The sequence below is a fragment of the Phyllostomus hastatus genome, unplaced genomic scaffold, assembly GCF_019186645.2.
Source record: "Phyllostomus hastatus isolate PE091 unplaced genomic scaffold, TTU_PhHast_1.1 phas_contig_80, whole genome shotgun sequence".
Lineage (NCBI taxonomy): Eukaryota > Metazoa > Chordata > Mammalia > Chiroptera > Phyllostomidae > Phyllostomus > Phyllostomus hastatus.
The window spans coordinates 27,162,373-27,185,212 of NW_025333960.1; the positions used below are offsets into that span (position 1 = coordinate 27,162,373).

Below are 22,840 nucleotides of genomic sequence, written 5' to 3' on the forward strand. Positions count from 1 at the left end.
TTTCATAGTTTCTTCCTGAGGGTATAAGTGGAGCACACATAACAATTTACAAAAAGTTCCCTCTTTTTCAGTGATGGAAGAACTCCCATCCCACCCCCAGTTATCTTCAGAGGGAGGGGAGAAGTGGGGCCCTCTCGGCCTGCCCTGATCTGGCACCACCGTGACTCACACCGGGGTACTGCCCTGTGGTTACTTTTCCCACGGTCCCTGCTCCCTGTGATTATTTAAGGTGAGTTTCCTGAGGCAATAATTTACTAGCTGCTCCCTTAGTGGGTGGAGTTCAAGGATTATCAGCATTATTTCAGGGTGGAGAATAGGGCCCTGTGTGGCATGTGTCAGCCCTGTAACATGAGGGGACAGAGCCACCGCTCCGTGGTGCCGTGTCCGCCATAGCTGCACGGTTGTCAAGTTCCATGTACTTGTGAAGTCTCTGACTGTAAGTTTGCGATGCCATTTGCTCCCACCGACTTTGGCTGACAGGGGACAATGTATATTTCTGGAAACCAGCTGAAGTGGCACTGCCCTGTGGCTGAAAAATAATCACAGTTTTCAACTTAGGTGGGCCACTAGCTTTAAAATTATGAGGTTCTTGAAGAATTTTAAAGTTGAGATGTTTCATATTATTTTAAATTTTGCAATAAACAGACTTCATTGACATTTAATGTTGTGCTGTTTCAAATAAAAAATTTCATTCTTCATAAAATTTAATCATACCTTATCTCAGCGATTTTCAACATTTTTCATCTCATGGCACATAAACAAATTACTAAAATTCTGTAGCACACCAAAAATATGTTATATTTTTTTGCTGATCTGACAAAAAATTGGTATAATTTTGATTCATTCACATTGAATGGCTATTGTTGTGTCAGGTGTTGTTATTTTTTACTGACAGTCTGCAGAAAAAGAGGCCAGCGCCCCTGACTAAATAGTCAGGTATTGCATGTTTTAAAATTTCCCGGTGCACAAATCATGCTCTAGTAGTTAAAAACTCCTGGAAAGCATGGACTCTTTCATTCACTCTTTTGGGCCTCTTGGTACCTAGGAGTATTGATGAATTAACCTGCTTCTTTAAATATCAGGGAGAGATTGGACATTATTTAACCTTAGGGCTCAGGATGACTTTAAGATTCCCGTATTTCTATGGACATCACTGCTTAGGGCCTGGAAAGAATAGGGTTCTGTTCACATCATCTTCCATATCACTAATTGTATTTAAATAAGAACATGGACTACAGGAAGGACAAACTATAATACTCTGGCATCTAGAATTTTAACATAAAACCAAATTCCACCATTGAAATCAAGTCTGATTGCTAAAAACATTAAACTAGGAGCCTTCTATAACATTAACTCTCGGCCTTTACAACTGATGTAAAGGCCTGATGTCATTAGAGTGACTGATCACAGGAAGTTTTGTTCAGAGCTCTCAGATGGCTGGGGAAAAGCTGCTCTGGAAACATGTCATTGATCGCTGTCCATTTGAACACTCACCCTAAACCAACGGGTGGAGATGGGCCATGGAAGGGGATAGTGCATAAGATTTTGGGGCCTTTGGAGATCAGCAAGATCAGGAAAAAGGGAACTGAACTTCATGTTGGCCTGAAGAAGGAAACTAACATTTTTTTTTAGAGGGACATTGTACTCATTTCTAGACTCCGTGTGAGGTGTTTTGTATGTGTAATCCTCAAAAAGTCCTTTGTGATAGGTAATATTATCCTTATTTGGCAGATGAGAACTGAGTTAATGTGGCCCTCAGTCTGTGCCTGTCCTACTCTGCCATGTACCTGTGGTGTCGCAGGCAGGGTGTGCCTCCAAACGGAGGGGCTGGCTGTGCCTCAGGAGTGGGTGGCGGTATGTCCTATACAGACCTTACATAAAGTCTTTCAGGTGATAAATTACCAAGCAGAGCCAAACCAGACCAAATCTCCACCCCCAGAGTCAACAGAAAAAACCACAACTGTACTGGTAAACATATGTGATGTTGTGATATGTTATAAGAAATATATATTTGTTCTTCCTGTTCTTGCCACAGAGCCCTTAAACCCTTGGAATTTCCTAAGTGGTGAGAGCATTAAAGGTGTCTTGTGTTTTGCTCATGAGATGACTTTTGGAAAGCACCAATGGATGGGGGTTGGTTGCCAGGGAAACCAACCAAGATTAGTGGGTTGGAACTTTCAGTCCTACCCTCTGATTTCTGGGGATGGGAAAGAGGGGCTGCAGGTTGAATCAATAACCAATGGTGGACAATTTAATCAAGCACGCTGGGGTAATGAAGCTGCCGTACAAACCCAAAAGGACAGAGACCTGGGTTGGTGAACATGTGGAGATTCGGGGGAAGTGGCTTGTGAGGAGAGAGCATGGAAGCTCCATACCCTTTCCCCATTCCCTGCCCTATGCATCTCTTCATCAGGCTGTTGCAGAGCTATATTCTTTTATAGTAAACCAGTGCTCTAGTAAGTAAAATGTTTCTCTGAGTTTGGTGAGCTGCTCTAGCAAATTAAACCCAGGGTGGGGGTGGGGCAGTCACTGGAACCTCTGATCAAAGCCCGTAGATCAGAAACATAGATGACAGCCTGGGCTTGCATCTGGTGTCTAAGTAGAGGGCAGTGTGTAGAATTGAATCCTTAACCTGTGGCATCTGATGCTCTCTCCAGAATTGTGTTGAACTGCAGGACACCCAGCTAGTGTGCAAGAATTGGTTGGTGTGTAAGCAGCCCTCCTCCGCGACAACACATCAAAATGATGAGCATGATCATTAGTATGGGAACATGAGGTAAGTGTCTGCCTCACAATTTGACTGAGGCTACAAAGAACTTCCTCAAACTGAGCAGTTTGCTATACCAAGGATCTTAACTCATCTGACAATCCAAGGACTTGGCCTCAGACCTAAGGCATTGACTTGTTTCTGCTTTTAACTGCTCTTGACCTCTCTAAGACTTAAGAACTGGGTTCCAGGTTCTGAAATTCAGTAAGCCCTTCTGTCCTAGAGCTGACGGCAAATGCAATTCCAAAGTCAACGTATTGAGAGCCTCTCCCTGCTCCCTTTCCAGCCACACACAGGATGCACACAGTGCACATACACAGTACACACAGACCTCTCAGAGGCTTAGGAAAAGCATGTTGTTTAATCACTGCATTAGCACATCTAAACCGTGAGGAGAAGTTTTTTTACCAGACTCTCATTTGTACATCTTTCATATGACTACCTCAAGTGTGTATCATTTAGCTAATGTGTTGTTAACTATCTTCTTAAAAAACATTTCCTTTTCTAAGTATTCTCAAATATTATGTGATCTTTTTGAGTTTACTTGTGTTCTTAGTCTAATGGTCACAATAAAAACATTTAATTTTTGTCCTCATTTTCTGATAATTATATAACAAAATAAAAAATCACCCCCAGGTTCTGAAGACTAATTTTTTTTTTTTGTATGGACAGCTTTAGGTCAAAGGTGTCCCCTTTCTGGGAAATGACTCAGTCATCATAAACCTTAATGACAGTGATTTGGTACACTCCAAGTGAGCTGGGATTAGGAACCACCTCCTTTTAGATGGCGCCTGGGAATACTGTCACGAGTAATGAACACATGGAATTGTCAGGATGATAGTGTGTTAACTGATAAGGCAGCCTTCTTGTCAGCAGTGTGCAACAAGCACCTGCTTATCTGTCAGCCTGAGCCGTAGAGGCCCCCTGCTCACCGGGAGTTCTTGGCCTCCACAGTTTAACATCATTTCATGAATTAATTTTCATAGCCTCTTCTGAAAGCCACTGTGAGGATGGTAGTTAATGTTACAAAGGATCTGAATACATTTCTCTCCTTGGAAACTCTAATTATCCCAAGAAACTTATCTATTTTCTGCTCTTGATTTCCTTCCAGTTATGTCTTCTTTTGGCTGCTACTGCTTGTATGTTGGGCTTTCTCTTGGTAATGGCTTTGTTACAGAACAAACAAGGGGGGGGGGGCCTGGGACAATATACTATTACTGAAAGAAACCCCCAGGTCTGTTATGTCCGCCATCTCTAGGAAAGATGTCTCTCAATGCCAGAGATTTGTGAAAAGGAAAGTAAATGTTTATTTAATGCTATACAGACTTAAAGTAGTGACCTAATGTCTTCATTAAAAATCCTAAAGTTCCTTAAAACACCCACAGACAGACACAGTCCTTCCTTCCCCCTTTGCCCAGTCCAGAGTACTGTATCTCAGGAGAGGAAATAGAAGTCCACGGCCCAGGCAGTCCTCTGGTTATTCCCAGTCAGTACTCCATCTTGACTGGGAGACCTCCCTGGGTTCCTGGCTCCCTCAGCTGTGTTGCCGGGATCTCTGCTAAAACTGGGTGGTAGTTCCCCCTTCTAAAGCTGCGGGGGTCCCCACTCTGGCAAAGGCACATGGTCCTCTCTCCCAGGGCCACGGGAGTCCCCATTCAGCCAAAACCGCATGCTTCTCCCTCAATGGCTGCCATGTCTGGGTTTAAATCCCCTCGCCAATCTTCCTCTGCAGCCCCATTTCTGACTCCTCCTACAATCGGCCTCACATGCCAGAACTCTGCTGTCCTTTGCAGCTTTTCTGGTTGCCATTGTGGGTCTGGGCAGATGTGACCCCATGTCATGGAACCAATCTTCTCTGAGCTCTCACGCAGGCGCTGTAACTCGGGGGACCTGCCCTCTAGTCACATCTTGTGGGGGAGGTCCCTTTCCATCCCCCCGGCCTTGAGCTTAGCCATAGCTATTTAGCATATCTAAGTGACCAGCCAAAGGCTATAGGTATGTTAAATGACCATGCCATGGATTAGCTGCAAAGCTGCCCTGCATGTTCTTGGTCTGTGTGCCCCTTCCCCCAACTCACACCTGTGGGGAAAGGGGTGAAGACACCTTAAAATCTCCCGGACACCTTGAGTTCTGGACCCCATTTCAAATGCCCATTCGGGGTCCCCACTCTTGGCTTTACCCTGTAACAGCTTCTTGGGTCATTTATAATGCCAGTGTAAGAAGGAACAGGGGAAGAAGGAAAAGCTAAAGAATGATGGCTGTGAGTGACAGAATGAGAATGTTTTCTGGAGACCACGCTATGACTGCCCACTGACCAATGACAGCCTACAGGTAGCCCACAGAAAGGATTCCCTATTCACTAGGACCCATTTAAACAGACCACTTTCTCCAATTGTCACCACTGTGCTTTTATCTCCTTACTAGTAAACATTCAAGCTGAGATTTGACCAGGACCTTCTGACTCAAGAGTCCATGCATTTAACCACCGCTACCTGGCACAATCTATTTGAAATGAGGAAGAAATCGCGGTTGTTCCTAAAGATAGCATAATCACCGCCGGCTAGTCATAGGCGTCTAAGTGTAATGTCAGAGCAGTGAGGAAGATAAACTCCGGAAACAGCTGAGTGGGAATTTGACCTTTGGCTGTATCATTTAGGACTCCTTGGGTTGTAAGTGAAGAGGATAACAAGTTTGTCTAAGCAAGTGAAGATTTTATTGGCTTGACATTTGGACCTTGGGAAGGCTGCTTGCTGATTAAGGAGGCCCAGGAATGACAGGAATCAGAAACTCGCAGCCAACAGGACTTCCTTTAGTCCTCGCTTCTCCCGTTTCCACCTCTGTCTGTGTGTTGGCTTTGTTCCCTTCTGTGGCGAGGGTCGCTTCAAACTCAGGTTCTAGCAGCTCTGCCACAGATGGGACGGGGTGCTTTCTGCCTCCGGCTTCATTTGGAAGCATTGTGGAGAAGGAGTTCGATTGCCAGCACCTTAGGTTCTGTGCCAATGCCTGTGGCCAGGGGAAGGGGTTCTGATTGGCTCAGGGTGGCTCAAGTGCGCACCCCTGTGGCCAAGGAAGGGGTGGAAACACAGCGGCTGGGAAATCGCCGAGAATTGGGTCCCACTCTATTACGTGCCCACTGATGCTGGAAAAGATAAGATTGTGTTTTTCAAGCAGTTATGCTAGAAGCCAGATTCCGTCTTCCACCAGTTGACCATAAAACTAGACTCATTGATTATCCTCTTTTCTATTTGGATAACAACAAAGCAAAACAGGCACTGGGGAGAGAGTCAGGAGGGTAATTTCCTGCCACCCCTCCTTTTGCCGGAGACTTGCAGCCCTTACCCCCAGAAGCCCCTCCACTCCACCACCCCTTCACAGGCTGTGTGATTCTTGAAAACTTCAGATAAAGAGAAAGTAGTTAATAGTCCCCCAAAGTTGGTGATTCCTCAGGTATGTCCTAAACAGTTATTCATTAGAGATCTTTTTTCTACTCCATTAAAAAGCATGAAACTGCTATAATATTTAGCATTTGAATTTCTTATACTTGATCACATGTTCTTTCCATTTAATCTTAGAAACGGTGTATATTAAGATTTGTTAAAATGAAAAAATTGTTTAATTGAGTATTGGGAATAGCCTTATTAGACAGAAAAAAAAGCCTCACTTATTGAAAAATTTTAATGATACTTGAGGAGAAAAAATGATTATGAAGAACTAAAAAAAGTAAACATTTGAATTTTGTAGGTTTTATTAGTCTGTCATTGGAAAATTTAAAGGAATCTATCAAAAATTATCAGAGGTAATATAAATTCTTCTAATTGTATACATAAAATAAATGTATAACATTTATTATTTTACATGAGCATGCCATAATGCTAAACTATTCAATGATAACGAAAGTTCCTTTTTTGTATAACTATCAGATAACTGAGAATTAACTCAGGACACATGACATTTAAGAAAATCATAAAATCCTCACATGAAAAATAAAATAGGACAATAATAAGTGGACAGGTATGTAATATTCGCAGTTGAGAATATAAGGATGATAATCATTCCTAACTAAATATAATACATACATTTATGCATCATTGATGCACTATCAATGTAAGTTATAACAAAATAGAAAATAGAACTCGACAATTTGATAGTTACCTAGAGGACTAAAGGACTCGATATGCATTTACAAATATGTATACATCTACATGACATTGTTCTATCATATTTGCAACATTTTAGAAAGTAATGAAAGCCAGAACATTATAGTACTGGGTTAAAAAGCTAAATTGCCCAGGAAAGTCTACTTTATTGTTCATAAATTCTAGAATCAATCTATGACAAAACAGACGCAATGTGACACACTGAGGGGTAATTCTGCCCTCACCTCACCTCTCTGCCTCCCTGCCTCCAGGTCTAAGCTTCTTCTATGCCCTTGGCTAAGTGGACTCAGGGTCTGCTAGGTCTCTCTTCTCTACACACACACACACACACACGAAGGTGCAGCTCACTGCATTGCCATACCTTGCACCTGGCTAGAGTGTGCTATTGTCTCAGGTTTTGGGTTCAGGCTTTTAGCTGGGAAGCCCAAGTTGTATGCTCTAGCCTAGATTCATCACAGGGATATACTGGGACACCTGCCACTAACTCAGTTCTATCATAATGGTACTTTCATCTTGGTCGGATGGCTCAGTTGGTTGGAGTGTTGTCATGTACACCAAAAGGTTGTGGGTTCCATTCTTGCTCAGGGCATATACCTAGGTTGTGGGTTTGATCCCCAGTCAGGGCACATGTGGGAGGCAACTGGTCAATGTTCCTCTCTCTCTTTCTTAAATCAATAAATATATCTTTGGGTGAGGATTTAAAAAGTTTTTTTAAAGGTATTTTCTTACTTGCTATTTTTTTGTAGCAAGTTCCTTGGGAGCCCAAGGTTGAAGGGAAGGCTTAGATGAACATGGCTGACAGAGGTGGATTTGGGAATTCTAGCAGAGTAGAATGGTGGTGGCAAAGGGTGTGGGGTGAGGGAAACAGGAAGATTTTGGTCAACAAGTACAAACTTCCGGTTATAAGATAAGTAAGTTCTGGGGATGTAATGTACAGCATGATACTATAGTTTATAATAATCTATTAATGTTGCTAAGAGAGTACATTTTAAATGCTCTCACCACACACAGAAAGGTAATTGTGTGAGGCGATGGTGATGGGGTGCTAACTAACTGTATTGTGGTAATCATTTCCCAAAATAAGCGTGTATCAAACTATTGTGTTGTATATCTTAATTTATGCAATGTGACATGTCAGTTATGTTTCAGTAAAACTGGAAAAGAAAAACTTAAAGTAATAAATAGTATTTTTCTGTCTTTTTCCTCCACTGCGTCTGTAGAAACAAACTCCCACCACCCTAGAAGGCCGGCACAGTAGATTCTGTGTGTCTCCAGGGGTTTTCTTGTATGAGCTCAGCTGCGTATGGCTTCACCCCCTCGCCCCCCTCAGCCCCTTTCCAGTTCTGCTCCCTCAGAGTCTCTCCTACTGTTACAGGCTGGGCTGTGTCTTCCAAATTCGTATGTTGAAATCCTAACCCCAGTACCTCAGCATGAGACTTTATTTGGAAATAGGGTCCTTGTAGAAATTCATTAAAATGAGGCCTCACTGGAATAGGATGAAATCTTAATTCAGTATGACTGATGTCTTTATAAAAAGGGAAAATTGAACGCAGATATACACACAGGGAAAATGTCTTGTGAAGATGAAGGTGGAGATCCGGGTGATGCTTCTATGTACGAAGGCCTCCAAAGATTGCAGCAAACCACTTGCACGAGGGAAACAGATTCCTTCTCATAGCTCTCAGGAAGAAGCAACCCTGCTGGCACCTTGACCTTGGACTTCCGGCCTCCAAAACTGTGAGCCAATATATTCTGTTGTTTAAGTTACTCACTTTGAAGTTCTTTATTATGGCAGCCCTAGGAAACTTCTAAACCTGCCAGGTCTCTTCTGGAACGTAAGTGCCATGAAGGCAGAGACTGTGTGTGTCTTGTTTGTCATCGTAACACTGGGGCCTAGCCCAGGGTGGAACACACTGTGCTCAGCCAGCCTCTACTGAGTGATTGCCTGGATCCCTCTTTGGTGCTGTTATCAGTGCCTGTAGGTTGTGGTGCAGCTGGGGTATGGTGGCTAAGCTGTGATGCCATGCCAAGTCGGATGGCTGTCACAAGGATGTCCTTTAACAGAGGGTTGGTTGCTATGCTGCCGCAGCTGCGCTCAGGGCGAAGGTCTGCTTCCTCTCACCCTTACCAGCTCCATGTTGCCCACAATGCTAGAGCTGTCCTGCGTTCCCTGAGAGCAAGCTGGACTGTGTGGCAGGGTGACCACAGTTTCATAGGGATGTTAGAGAAGGATAATTCTTTGTGTTTTTTTCCCCCTGTGCATTTCACTGTGTCCCTAGGACTTTGGTATGAGTTCCTGACAGCTGCCTAGAGGAAAAGTACGAGACTCACTCATGGTGTGCAGATCTCAAAATTCTACTTTGCCTCCCAGAAACCTGATACTGTTTTTTTTTAACCATTCCTAGGCTTCTGTAGGGTGCTTCCTCAGCAGGTGCCTCAGTGGCATCAATGACAGTCTCTTGGTTGACCCATCCCACTGGCCAGCTATACTTGTGCCATTATGTCTGATTCCACAGGTGGGGACTGCTTCAGTGAAGCTTCAGTCCCAACTCACATTTCAGCTCCCCAGGGTGACTTGTATAATGGCACTGCAGTATAACTTATGTTTAATAGTTCACCAAAAAATTATTTTCAATGTCTACTACTAAATGCAATTACACAACCCATTTCATCTGCCCATTCACTCATTCATTCATTCATTCATACATTCATTCAACAAATAGTTTCAAATGAAAAAGTTTTGGTTCTTAAGATGATTAGGTTCATCACCTAGATAATTCATTTCCACATGGTAGTGAATGAATAGTTCTTTTGTAGCTCAGCATTCTAGAAATAGGCTACGTGAAATGACTGACTAATTTCATCGGCCTGTATGTAGGTTTGGAGTCTTATAAAATGCCAATGGATGTAACTCAACATGTGAGGAGACAATACTTTCTGAGGTCTATGGAAAACGTCCAATGTTCTTTTCCATGGGATTCTTTTAACAGCATCATTTAACAGTATCATTTAACAGAAGCCCCCACCCCTTCTTTTTTGACAGCAAACTGAAGCAGAAGCACTTAGAAATCCTTCAGAAACAAAAGGAGTACATCTGTAGAAACATGGGTAATTGCTATCTTTTTAAAAAACACAGCCTAAAAATTCCATTTTTCCCCTTCTGTTCAAATCCAATAGTCCATCTGCTCTGCATTTTTTGCTTCCCCGTGGCTCACTTTGTACCTTTTCCGGGGTTTATTAACACTTGTCATTCAGTCATCTGTCCTCTCAAATCAGCAGCAGCCGGAGTCTAATTTAACAGCTAAATGACTGGCTGTTCCTCTGGCTTTAATGTGGCTAATTTGAACAATCTGCAGTCCTCTGTCTCTTTTATTTGAATTTTCAGCCTTCTGTGGCTGTTATCTCCTACCGCAGCAGAGGACGTTTTTGTGTTTGAGCTCAGTGCAACAGATGCTCTGCTGATTTTCCTGTAGAGGAGGCAACCAGGAGCACCAGAACGGGGTGGCCTGGGGGGTGGGGGAGCCCACACGGGTCGAGTGCTTCTGTGACAGCAGTGCAGCTTTCTCCGACTTGATCCCTAGTCAGAATACCGAAAACACAAAATGGAGAGAGGCATGCTCTTTTGAAATATGGGGTGTTGGATTAAAATGTTCAAGAACACATGGCAAGACACTGGGTTTTAGCATGCTGAGGTTCCTGTTCGTCTTTACAACATTCCTAACCACCCCTCTCACCCAAATGCTTGGAAGCACTCAGTAAGTATTCCTGGAATGGAGTGGAATAGATTAGCACAATTCAAGGCATGGGAAAAGATAACAGTGCCTTTCAAAGAATTATTTTTTTTTTTATAGAGAAGTTTTAAAGTAGATAGAGACAATATCAGATTTGGATCATTATTATTAGCGGTAAGACCTAAATAATATTCAGGGTACATTTTTCACTTGTCTGTCAAATATAATTGTGCCATTTTCCCTTTTCTCAGAATGGCAGTCCTTCTGTTTGACATACAGTGTTAGAAAATGGGCAAAACACATCACCCAAAGTTTTACGTCTTCATGAAATTTGAGCCAAATAACCATAAACTTGTAACAAAGGACACTTTTTGATAATCCAGAATTTATTTTCTCACATAGTTTATATTATTTACTATTTAAGATTTTTTATTATTATAACTTGCTATTTGTGTAGACTTAGCTCAAGTTTCATGGTTGCCATAGGCCTGGTTCTGCCCTGATTCTTGTCAAGTCACCAGGGCCTATTGGGGCGTGTATATGAGAGTGTGATGAGCATCCTGTGACACTCCTTCCCCTGGGGAGTGTTACTAGATATTGATTCAGGACTAATATGGGCGGGGGAAAGTGGGTGGAATGTGAAGATTCAAGAAGGGGAAAGTGGTCTGGCCACAGGCTTATTTGAGAATACCCTCTGAATTTATCATCTGTCCATTCAAACTATCATTGAGCACCTTCTATGTCCCAGGCACTGTTCTGGGCTTGGGGATACAGCAGGGAACAGAACAAAGTTCTGGCTTCCCTTGAGCTTACAGGCAATATGCAAAACCATTAAGAAAATGGTAAAGTTTGACAAATGTTAGGCAAAGTTTATATAAAAGAGAATGACTGGGCGGCTACTCTGTTTTGGGAAGTCGGGCTTCAATCTCTTGAAGGTGACAGTTCAGTGGAAATGTGAACAAGTTACAGCACTGAACACAGAAGATACTGAAAAACACCTTGGAAGCAGGTATTCTTTGGAATATTCCTGAGTGAGTTCTTGAGATGAGCATTCAGAGGAAGTGCTGAAGGCTAAAGTCCTAGTCTTGGGAACTTCTGCACTGTTCCCACCTGTTTGCTATCTTCCTTCTCTGAAACTCCTTCTGGTACTTTCTGTGGGCGTGCTCTCAGCATCTGATATATATTGGATGTGTATACTGTGTCATAGAGCCTAGAGCATCGGATACATTGATTTCTTTACACACCTATCTCTTGTTCTTTTCTCTCAGTTCCTGAGGACAAACTGAAACCAGAAAAACTGCGTTGGTTCTGCCTGTTTCACACCCAGCACAATAAGCAGAGACAGGGAGCGAATCTTTATGGGCGCTTTATTCAGATGGCTGGGGATCTGAGAAGGTGGTGGGTTCATACCCTAACAGACCATCCTAAATCCCATTTTAAAATGGCCCTTGTATAAGGAGAACAAAGTGTAGGTAAGGGGTTTGGAATTCAGGGAAAGGTTAATTGGATTAAGAAAACTGCAGTATTCTCTCCCTGGGTGGTGGTCGTTAGCTGTGTCCTGGGCGGTGGTCATCTCACCCGGGAATAATGGCTCACACCCATCTTGAATTGCTTGCAGTCCAGAGGCACAAAGGTAGAACTGCTTATGGTCTCTTGGAGTCAGGGTGGGTCATCCCTTCAGTTCCTGGAATAGTAGCTTTTACATGCATTGATTACTATGCTTATTAGCTACTATTTACACTAAAATTTTCCAACTCTTGAGTCCCCTATCAACACTTTGTGTCTTCCATTTTTTGGTTATGTCTGTGGCTGGCAATCCCTGGCATGGGGGAAATATTTAATAAATGCAAGTTCAACAAATATATTTGTTTCATCTCCACAGTTAGACAGAAAGGCAGCATCAGCATCATGTCTCATGTAATTTCTAATTTCCCCGAGTGCCCAGCATTAAGAGGGACGGAGTAAGTGGTGGGTAAAGATTGCCAATTGTAAGTTCTTGGACAGATGGAAGCTTTGCTCAAACTCCACTTGGCCTTTGTTCCAAGGGTAAAATGAAGAGATAGGCATAGCCTATCCTAAAAGGAGATTTAGACAATAGTCAGATTTTTTGTAGTGTTTATTGAATTTTTGAGTAGACCAAAGTTGGAACTTAGGGCTAGGTAAAAGAGGGAGAGTAAGGAGATGAGTGAGGAGTTTGGGGTTGGTGGTTGATGTATCAGATACAGAATATTTGTGAAAAGGTCAAATGATGTTTCCAAGGATAAAAAATGTTTCTAATAAAAGGCAAACACATTTTAATACAAGAAAATGATGACACAGTAATTGTGCTAGTTTGGCTTTTTGTTTTCTTGCTAATATTACATCACTGAGTCATACAAGCGTGGTGAGGAGGGGAGAATAAAAATAAGTTATCAACGCACTATTAACTCAGCGTGCTCTTACCTATTAATAAGACATTGATGTCTCCTCTTATGCGTGTCCCATCGAGAAGCACTTTCTCATTACCTCCAAGCGGCATACACAAAATGGCTTTTTTAATACACTCATGCCTGTGGATGCTTGGTGCTAAAGACTTGTTTAAATGGTCAAAGATATCCTATTTAAAAAACAGGAAACACTTACACTGCACATTATCAACATTAGGATGGGATCTCATTATCCGTTAGCTGGTATTTGTGCGATTTATCACTCACTTTAGATTGAGTTTTGCAGAATTTCATGATCTTTGCCACATTATCAGCTGAAAATGTAGGTGCTGTGTCTTTGCTCATCAGTTTGATATTATCAGCTAGGATTATGGTCTGGTGTTTTCTACACTGCGGAAATCTTTTAAGAGATGCTGCTAATTAACTATTAAATAAATGCTTGGATAAAGTTATCTTTGTAACAGCACACTACTTGAAAATTGCTTTCCATCAAGTGCAATGAGTTAAATTTCTTTCTATTTTTGTTAACTTTTGCCCGTCTTCTCTAAATCTCAGACAGAAAGCTATACTGTATATTTCTTTCTTTCTTTCTTTTTTTTAGACTTGTGCTCTCCTAAAACTTTGGAAAGAAGGAACTGGTAAAGAGGTCCTTTCTGAAAAGGCCTGTGGGAAGGAAAGACGCTTTAAAATGACCCCTGATAGTCTCTGTGCTTTGAGACAAATCTGGCACAATGGGTCTGGTTGTTCACACAGGAAGAGACCGAAACAAAAGAGACGCAAATGCTTCAAACCACAGAAAGTAAATCACATTATAATTTAGAGATAATTATATATTCATTAAGTTGTACATATTTTTCTTATCATTTTCAATGAGAAAAGGAAAAACTAAAAAGCTTGGAAAATTGGATGCCTTTTTAAAAAGTTGTGACAGATTATCTCATTGGACTGGAAACTAAATGTAGGCTTCAATTTTAAGTACAAAAAAGATTTCTTCAGTGTTTAGGTAAATAGCTATTTAAGACATTTATTACTTTTGGCAAACATTTATCTTCTTTTATAGAAACACTACTTAAAGAAGAGTTCATTTTCTTTTTTTTAAAAGATTTTATTTATTTACTTTTAGAGAGGGAAGGGAGGGAGATAGAGAGAGAGAAACATCAATGTGCGGTTGCTGGGGGTTATGGCCTGCAACCCAGGCATGTACCCTGACTAGGAATCTAACCTGCGACACTTTGGTTTGCAGCCCACGCTCAGTCCACTGAGCTACACCAGCCAGGGCTAAGAGTTCGTTTTCAAAAGCATGTTTAATTTAAACATTGAATTAATTGTTTAATTTGCTTAAATTCGCCGATCTGACACCATCAATATTTATTGAATGTGGCCAGGGAGGGACGGGCTGAAGGGCAAGGGTGGAGCGGGACTAAGATCCAGAAGACAGGGGAGCTTACAATCTAGTAAAAAAACAGGAAGCTTAGACCCACATTCATCCTCTGGAGGAGAATGGCCCTTTATGGTACTAATAGGAGAACACGCATGCTGATTCTGAGGCAGCATAGTGAGAAGCTAGGAGAATCCCGTGGCAAGTGGAATAGGGAAACAGACAGCTGAACACATGGCCGAGCATTTTACAGCCAGATACAGAAGATCGCCTCCCTGAAGATAACATCTAGGCCTCAGCTGCATTTCAGCTCCAGGCCCAGAAAAACCAGCAAAACCGGGAGTGCTAGGCCAGGACCAGTTGCAGTGACGAATGACCCCTTGGTGCTGACCATCAGCGGAGACCAGACCCTGGAAAAGGCACACCTGGAAAAGCTGAGGAGTATTCCGTTGAAACCGTCCCCTGAGACCTCCCCTAAGTTCCCACCTTCAAGAGAGAGATAAAAGCCTCAAGACAAAGGACTCACTTAAGCTTCCCCCTCGTCTTCACTCAGTTCTTCTCCCCCAGGCTTGCATCTCCAAAACCCTCCAAGACCCCACAAGACTTGCAGTCAGGAAGCAATGGGCAGTGGCAACTCATCCCAGGCTAGTCTTCTGAACCCATGTCCAGGGCCCCTCTTCTCTGACTTCCTGGAGATCTAAGGCAGCCCAGCCCAAGGCTCTCCTGTTGCTTCTTTCATGCTGAGCCCTTCCCTGTTTCACTGTCCCCAGCTTTAATGAATGTAACCTTGTAGTCACCTGGACTCGTGTTGTGAAATCTTTCCTACATGAAGTCAAGAACCCACACACTACCAGCTGGCCCTAGGAAGGCCCACTCAGGGCCAGGCCCCTGTGGAGGAACAGTTCAACTGTTACTGAGGTCAGGGCCTGGGTGAGGCATCATGTGACAGAGACCAAGAGCGGAAAAAAAGACTGTTCTGGTAACTGCGTAGAGACTTCATTTCTTTACTACGACCTTTCTCCTTTCTTTCCTTGTGACTCAAACTGGCCTCACCCAGCCCTCTGACTCACCTGCCTCCTTCTCCCTTGCACATCTACTCCCTTAATCATTAAGCCCTCAGGACAATGAGGTTCTGGTCAGAATCAAATAATGTTAGGGACAAAGCCTCGGGTCTGTTGAGTCCAGAGACAGAATTCCAGTCAAACAAGAGATGACATCTAGGCCTCAGTTGAGTTTCAGCTCCAGGCCCAGAAAAACAAAACCACACAAAACGACACCATGGCTGACATCAGGACCAGATGCAGTGATCAACTATCCCTACCTAGTGCTGACCAATCAGTTGAGACCACAACTCTGACCACGACTCTAATCCCTTTAGTCTCACGATTACTGATTTTCCCCCTATATAACCCACCCCCTGGAAGCCATGGGGAGCCAGGTCTTTGAGCATTAGCTCACCTGCCTCCAGGCGTAGGCCACTTCCAAAAAAACCCCTTACCTTCTTTGCTGCAAACTTCTGTTGGTGTCTTCTTGGGCTCTGAGGTGTGAAGGCAAGCAGATCCCTTTAGTCTGCTATCACTCTAATGCTGAAGAAGAAGAGAGAGGAATTTGCTGAATATAAATCCACTGATCTACCTAGGTACTCAACTGCCCATCAAATAACCGACAAGAATTGCCAAACATCCACCACCAGCAAATCACTGTGGAGAGTAAAGACATGAAAGACCCAGCTCCTGATTCAGAAAAGGAATCTAAATGCCAGCTCTTTCCTTGCAACAAAAAGGTCGATACCCTGTTGGCTCCTCATCTCGAATCTTACATGAAAACAATGAAAAAGAATCTCCTTCCCTTTTTCTGCTAGTATACAAACCTCATTGCTTTTTCCTTTGGGCTTAACTTCCCCCTTTTAAATGTACGAAAGCCTGTTTCTTGCATCTCATAGGCAATTATACTTTTTCAGTGCTGTTCCCAATGACACCAGACTATCATCTAAATGACCCCAACATCTCTCAACAGCTAAACTATGATACTAGCTATGCTTGCTTGTGGGAACAGAAAAGCATTTCTGATCTCAAAATGAAGAGAAGAGGGACGAGTGCAAAGGCGTCGATGGCAGTGAGGCATCGTGTGCAGAAAGGACCGTGTGCAAAGCGGCTGACTGCAGCACAAGAATAACTACGCATACCTACAAAGAATGTGCTCATTTCACACCGCAGGCTACAGCTAGGGAAGGCTCCTTCTCGGCTGGGGAGAAGGTGCTACTAGACCATAAGCTCACCCTTCTCCATTCCTTGACTGAAGAATTAAGTTTGTGCTGTGCTTTATGAAGTGGGTCAAAGTCAAAGAAAGTTAGACATGGACTGTCCTGCATAGAGAGGTACATTGATTCATGCAGTGTGCTTTGTGGAAGACGCCGCTCTTTTTTACCCCTTGGGATGGCTGTTTGCCTTCCATTCATGGGGGTTGTGGTGATAAGGGGTCATATAAATAGAGTTCAGGATGAAAGTGGTAGGATGGGGAAAAATACATTAAAAACCACTTATTTGTCTGGACCCACGGCTAAAGAAATTGTCTCCTTTATTATTTCTGTTTCTTGCTTTTACCATCATATCATTCTTGTCAACATCCAGAGATGCCAACAAAAAGTTCTAATTGAGAAGATCTCTGACCTTGATCTGTGTGAGTTTTGTTCCCATTTTTAGGTGTTTCCTTCAGCATGGAGTACTGCTTAGATTGGTGCTTGCTGCCTGTGTGTATCCTTTGCGGTCACCTGAGTAGCTCCTACTCTAGCATTTGTTTAAGTTTCAACGCCCTCCCCCGCAAATTGACAAAAAAATCAATTAGCCATAGAAAAGTAGACCTTGAGTATCATCAGTTTGCAATGGGTGCCTTGGTCTTGGCTCTGGCTGCCTAGAGAGTATCTCTAACTTTTGGATGAACTTTGTCAAATTCATTCATTCATCAACCACTATTTCAATCGATCAGCCAACCAGTCCCTGCTATAGTCCGTGTATTGTGTTATATGTTATATGTTATGTGTTAATTGTTTTGCTGTTTTAAAAATGGTTTACTTTAAATTCTTCTTCAAGTGAAGCTAATTTCTTTTTTTCACTACATTTGATACTAATTTGATACATAACTCTCTCCTCACCCACCATGAGTGGGGAAAGGGTGTTGAGATGAGAGAACACTTCTCTATTTACCATTTTATTTTTTTAAAGATTTTATTCATTTATTTTTAGACAGAGGAGAAGGGAGGGAGAAAGAGAAGGAGAGAAACATCAATGTGTGGTTGCCTCTTGTGCGTCCCCACTGGGGACATGGCCTGAAACCCAGGTATGTGCACTGGCTGGGAATCAAACCAGAGACCCTTTGGTTTGCAGGCCCATGCTCATTCCACTGAACTACACCAGCCAGGGCTGCTTTAGCATTTTCATATGATTATGCATGTCAGCAAGAAGGGCAAACATATTTAAACTAACCTGTGACTGCTGCTTCTGAAATAGGAAAAAAGGTAAAAGTATGAATCATGTATATCTGGTCGGAGACCAGTTATAAAGCTTGCTGGGCTCACTGCAAAATAAAAATGTGGAGCTCCTTGTTCAAAAATTAATTTCAGGATGGCCAAGTGGAGCATGAGCCCAAGGGTGGGGCACTTCTAAGCACAAGGCAGGCCTTGCGTGGCTGCACAGGCTGCACGCCCAGCAAATGGGCCTTGAGCTTCCTGTTACATGGGGTGGAGATCTCATGATTCTTATACCCGGCTAACAGCTTAATTTTTAGTGAACTACATGGCCAACAAGAACTAAAATAGATACTCTCAAGTTACTGGCTTACAACAACATTTCCAAAGCTGTTGGAGAAATGTTGGGTTAAATATAGTCAAACAGGCTTCTACTGAAAATTTCTGAGAGCCTTTCATATACTAGTAGGCATTATGCATTTCCAGAAATTGCAATAGGATATACTACGTTTGTCAAAAACTGCCTATGGGTTTGAGACGACTACAAATACAAGCAGGAATGAGGCTGTGATCTCAGACAGTGAAAGACTTAAGTTCTAGAGCTGAGCTCTGTCCTCAGCTTCTGACTCCCATACCAAATACATGTGCAGCAGGACAACCGCATACCTGCAGTCAACTTTGGGGAGGGTGAGTTTGAGTTGTGTGAGGGCCTGTGCTGATACTGCAGTTGCTTATCCAATATCTGATTTCTTCTTGCTTGCAACGCCCTGATTTGTTCTTGCTTAGAAATACTCACCTACATGATTCCTGCAGCTTGGGGTGGTCACATGACCTAGTTTTGGCCAAGTGGAAATCTGTGGGGGAGGACTTCTGGGAAATATGTTTCCTAATTAAAAAGAGACAGAGTCCTTTGACATGTGTCTTTTATTCTTCCGACTTCCAAGCTTCCTTTCTGCTTCCAAGTCAGGAAAAATGCCTGTAGGTACAGGACCAAATCATGAGCACGAGGCCAAAAGCCACCAGTGAGGACCTGGGAGCGGGACACTGCAGGGCCCGGTTCCTGGGTGACAACCTTGAGCAGCTGTGCAAGTCCTAAGTTGCCTTCTTTTGGGCTTCTTGTTCCTTGAGAGAAACAAACTTCTATTTAGCTGAGCTGCTGTAGTTGGGTTTTAGTTCAGTGCAGCCCCACACAGGTCCCAGTGGTAAACCTGAAGCGCAACTCACCCAAAGCTGAGGCAGCATCTCCTTCCCATCCTGTTCCTCAGTGTCTTTTCTATCCCATTGTCCTCGTGGACATTCCGGACGCCATTTTTGGTCCCACCACAGCCTCACTCCTCGCATGCTGCAATCTTTGTTCCATGGCAGCTGCTGAAGGCTCTCTGGGTGCAGCTGGGTGGGCTCCGCAGCCCTGAGCAGCTGGAGTGCAGCCTCTAGCACCCCTGGGGAGCTGGTTGCAGCAGCCTCTGCTTTGGGGAAATCCCAGGCACACTGTGGTTGTGGAGGCCAGTGTGGCTGGGTGATGGGACAGCAGGATATCCCAGTCAGGGATATCCCTGTAGGTCCTCATCCAGCTCATCCCCTGAGGGACCTGCATGACTTGGTTCCCATGTCATCCTTCCAAGCAGGAAAGGGTCCAGTGGAGATTGTGCCTTGAGCATCATCATTAATAAAATTAATATCCTGTTGTTTCTTCTCACATCTAGTAGCCACCAGAATATTATCATAATATTAACCTTTTATTCTCCCTTCCCATATTGCATTAGGAGGGGGAGTGGTGGAAATGAGACAAATTTATAGGCATGTGGACCTTCGAGAAGCTTCAGGCATGGGCTTCAAAGATGAATACTAGTTGTCATGTTTGATCAACCACCAAGTCCTTTTGTTCTGTCCCCTAAATTTTGCTCTAGCTGGTCCATGTCTGTACATCCTCATGGCTGCTATTCCATCCAGGCCCCCATGCCGCTTGCATGCATTTAAGTGTGACTTCCTAATTGCTCTCCCAAGCCCAGGTTTGCTTCCTTTCAACCCATTTCCCACCCTGCATTCCCAGTGATCCTGTCTGCTCACCTTACTTCCCTACTTCCAACGATGAAGTTCCTCTCCTGACTTCAGGATGAAGAGCAGACTCCCTTGCCTGCTTTACAATGACCTTCATGGAGAGGGCTTTGGCTGCTGAATGATTTCTGTCAATGATGCTGCACTTTCTCACATCTCCACCACTTCAGAAACACCATTTTCTTTCCTCAAATATTCTTCACCTTCCTCCCTCCCATTCCTCGTCCTAATTCCTGCTTACTTTCCAGGTTCCTGCTTAGATGCCACTTCCTTCAGGAGGCTGACTGAGCTTCACGATGCCGGGATGTTCTGCCCTCCGAGCTCCCAGAGCACCTTGTAAAAATCCCCGCAGAACAGCGTGGACACTGGGGCAGAAAGAGTTGGGTTTGTATTCAGGGTCAGTCACTTGCCACGTGGCCTTGGGCAAGTCACCCTTTTTGACTCAGTTTCCTCATCCACAAAAATGAGACTAACACTAGTAGCTACCTCTCATTGCTTCTGATAAGGAGATAATGCATGTAATTTGTGATGTTACAATGAAGGAAACTCAGTAGGCCCACAGGAAGTGATTTTGTGACTGCTCTAATTGTCTATAAATCATCAGCTTGTGTCTTATTCACCAGAGCAGCTTTAGCACCAGGTACCTGCTGAAAACAACACGTGCTCCAACAGCCCTTGCTGAATGAATGAAGGAATGGAAGGAATATGTAATTTATTCCCACCACCACCTTCTCCCTCATTTCTAAAGGGGTTTAGTTATATTTCAAAACAGAATTAAGTTGTACTTTGAACTAAGGGTTATTTCAAGAGGTTCGTATATATCAACTCATTTAATTTTTATAACCACTCTAAGAAGTTGTCATTATTCCTGTTTGATAGGTAAGAAAGTGAGGTCACAGTCACACTGACAGTCTGGGGCAGAGCTCTGATCCCTACTCAGGGCTGGCTGACTCCAAAGGTGTTCAGTTATTGGCACTGAGGGCACAGTGACGAAGAGGCCTGTGGTTTACTATTGGCCCATTTCCTCAGGGGTCTGAACTCTAAGTCTTTGAGAGAGTGTCTGTAGTGAATGTGGGTGTATATGTGTTTATATATACCTGCTGGACACCTGGAATTATAAGAAAGCACATCTGTAACTCACGCTGGTGGAGCAGCTGCACACAGAAGGTTTATAGTGATGCTGGGGACGGGACGGGACAGAGGAGGACAGAAAATGCCTCTGTGCATATCTGTATGTTTGCACGGGCAGCTGTCTAACCTGAGGCTATGCCCAGGGCCCTGGTGGGTGAAGGGCGGCAGGAGAACAGCCTGGCAGGGCTGGGTGCAGGGGCAGGGCTGAGGACGAGAGACAGTGCTGGTCAACCCGGGAGCCAATGAGACACGCTTTCCCCTAAACATAATGGGTGTGTCTCACAGGGGCATGCCAGAGGGCTGGAGGCTGGCTGATCAATATTTTGTTGATACTAAGAGTTATTTCAAACCTATCTTTAACATTTGTGCATGTAGTATTAAAAAGACAACTTTTTATTGCTTGGGAATGGTGGTAGGTACTTACAGCCAGGTAGGTCTCTGGCTGTAAGAACAGGTATAGGAAAATCAGGCTGGAAAATGTATTTAAAAAAAATCCTCACAAGAGGACATGCTTATTGATTTTAGACAGAGAGAGAGGAAAGGATGGGGAGGGAGAGAAACATCAATCGGGGGCCTCTCACACACTCCCCTACCGGGGACCAAAACTGAACCCAGGCATCTGCCCTGATTGGGAAGCAAACCTGCGACCTTTCAGTTTAGCAGATGATGCTCTAAACAACTGAGCCACACTAACCAGGGCAGGTTGGTGAAGATCTAAGACGTTCCATGGAAAGAAGTATGAGAAGAAACCCAGAACAGGAGAAGACAGAGTAGATGGGGTCCTTTATTATAGTCACAATCAGACCTGCTGTGGGTATTTGGGAGAGTGAGCAGCTGAGCTAGGTCAGGAGCTAGGTCATGAAGTGAAATGGGTTGGGTGACCCACGTCCTGAAACACTGTGCTGGAATTGCTGAGGGTGTGTGGGGTGTCACATTCTCATCCCCAGCAACCACTGCTTTCTCCTTCAGAATCCCACACCAAAATCACACTCTAGCATTGGGTGACAGTCAGAAGGGATGAAGGTTGTGGGTGGAAGATGAATGCTCTAGAAATGGCCAATACTAGCAACATGGTAAGGCAAAAAATAAACGCCACATCTCTCAAAGAAGTTGGCAAGGCTTAAATGATAGCATTTTATCCCTTGGGCATTAATTCTGATAAAATATACCTAATGGCTAACTGAATAAAGAGAACATGTGCTTCATTTTCCCATTCCATCTTTCAAACTGTTCTTTTACAGTTTGTTTTCCATAAAAGATAAGTTAGTTATCTCAACCTTCCAAATAATAAACTGTGAATGATTAACTGATCCATGGGTCCCAGTACTGTATAAGTTACTGTAATTATGGTATTTCCATACCCCTTATTCACCAATCAGTGAAGTGTGACTTAAAACAGGTTAAGCCCTGGCCGATGTGGCTCAGGTGGTTGGATCATCATCTGGTTTGATTCCTGGTCAGTGCACATACCTAGGTTGTGGGTTCGGTCCCTCGTTGGGGCGTGAACTGATCAATGTTTCTCTCTTACATTGATGTTTCTCTCCCTCTCTCTCTACCTCCCTTCTCTTCTCTCTAAAATCAACAAGCATGCACTCAGGTGAGAATTAAAATAAAAAACAGATTAATTATGGTTCTAGGAAAATCTTTACTGGAAATTATACTGTTTCAATATGGCAACCTAAACTAAAACTGAGATTATAGGTCACTTACTGAATTTCTAACATGAGTCATC

At 43.4% G+C, this 22,840-nt stretch overlaps 1 long non-coding RNA gene across 1 annotated transcript; it reads left to right on the forward strand.

Moving 5' to 3' along the window:
• Window positions 1–325: 325 nt before the first annotated feature.
• Window positions 326–20,304, forward strand: LOC123826456. The gene is made up of 3 exons (XR_006787040.1): window positions 326–436; window positions 2,658–2,776; window positions 20,226–20,304. It is a non-coding gene; the product is annotated as an uncharacterized LOC123826456 (long non-coding RNA).
• Window positions 20,305–22,840: the final 2,536 nt, after the last annotated feature.